The sequence below is a fragment of the Chaetura pelagica genome, unplaced genomic scaffold (assembly GCF_000747805.2).
Source record: "Chaetura pelagica isolate M959 unplaced genomic scaffold, ChaPel_1.0 scaffold474, whole genome shotgun sequence".
NCBI classification, from domain to species: Eukaryota; Metazoa; Chordata; class Aves; order Apodiformes; family Apodidae; genus Chaetura; species Chaetura pelagica.
The window spans coordinates 65,863-67,375 of record NW_009953081.1 but is presented as its reverse complement, the minus strand read 5'-3'; positions in this window follow the sequence as shown (position 1 = coordinate 67,375).

Sequence of the window (1,513 nt, the reverse complement as noted above, 5' to 3'; positions counted from 1 at the left end):
CCACCCCCCTTTATCCCCCCCCCCCAAGGGGGTCACCTCCCCATCCCGGGGCCGCCCTGGGCTCCGGCTTTTTGTTATTTGCACGGAGCAGATATTAATTAAAAGAAATACATGATTAAAAAGTAATGAGTTGAATAAAAAATTATCGAGGCTCATTTTCTGATTATGTTAATTGTTAAAAACCCTTCAATCACGGCGCTGCAGTCAATGGGTTTTAATGTGAAATTAGTGGGCTCTTGATAACTTCCAGTCCAGAATAATCCTGGAGGTTTAGTCATCATTCCTAATAACGAGATGTTACAGAGAAGGGGAGATTTTAGATGATTTTTGCTGCATTCAGCCCTCCCCCCCCCTCCCCATGAAAGGCTCTGCCTTTGTGGCACACAACTTCAATTTCCATGCCCACCACTACTTTGTCAGTCTCGCCCTGTGTGCTGCTCCATTATACACCAATTACATATTTTCTCTGTCCGTGTGTCGCCTGAATATTAAAGGAAAAAGAGGAAAAAGAGGGGGGAAAAAAACCCAAAACCACGTGCCCGATAAAAAGCTAAAAAACCAATTTTATCCCTCATGTAATTCTGATTTTATTTTCCCAGTTCCAACTCGTCTTGTATCTGTTTTCTCTGCTCGGATGAATTATCTCTCCCTAGGAGAGAAGCACAGGTTTAAACTGAGAGTATTAAAAGTCATCAAGTAGTTGGAAAGGCTTGAAAGCTCCGGAGGGAAAGAAATAAATAGGGAGAGTTTCTCCCATGGCAAAACAAACAAACCAACCTGGGGATTTGAAATCGCATCAGCCCCGCGTTTTGGAAATGCTGGGAAATTCGCCTCTCACAGAGGGACGAAACCCAGACCCTTCTTCTTTTAGCCAAGGAGAAATTCGTTTCGGAGAGATTTCGTTTTCCTGCAGAGAATTCAATGTTTCCTTTCCCTGCTCCACAACCTTCAAACCGCGCGGCTAAAAACCGCTCCCCGCACCCACCCAGGGGGGTTTTCTCTGGTATCTCCAGCCCTGGCAGCAAAGGGAGAGCTGGATGGGAAGGGGGGGGACAGAGGAGAGGATGTGGGGGCTGCCATCCCACCCGGGATGTGCCCGAATTCCTTGGCAGGGGCTGTGACGGGCGGGCAGGTGCCCGGGTGAAAAAAGAGGGGGGGAAAAATAAAGGGGAAAAATAACGAAGGGGGAAAAAAAGAAAGTAAAAAAAAATAAAGTAAAAAATAAAGAAAAAAAAGCAGGGGGAAAAAAAAAAGGGGAAAAAAGGGGAGGAAAAACATAAAAAAGGGGGGAAAAAAAGAGAGAGAAAAAAAGAAAAGAGAGAGGAGGAAAAAAAAAAAAAAAAAAAAGACCCTTTAAAGCAAAAAGGATTAAAGCCTTGAAAGTAGGTCTGCCCGAGCTGCTCGCCCTGCTCCCTGCCAGCTGCAGGGCTGTGCTGGGGTGAGAGGAGCGTCCCGAGGGGGCTGAATTGGTCCCCAAGGGGTGTCTGTGGGTGCAGAGCCCGGCAGGGGAGAG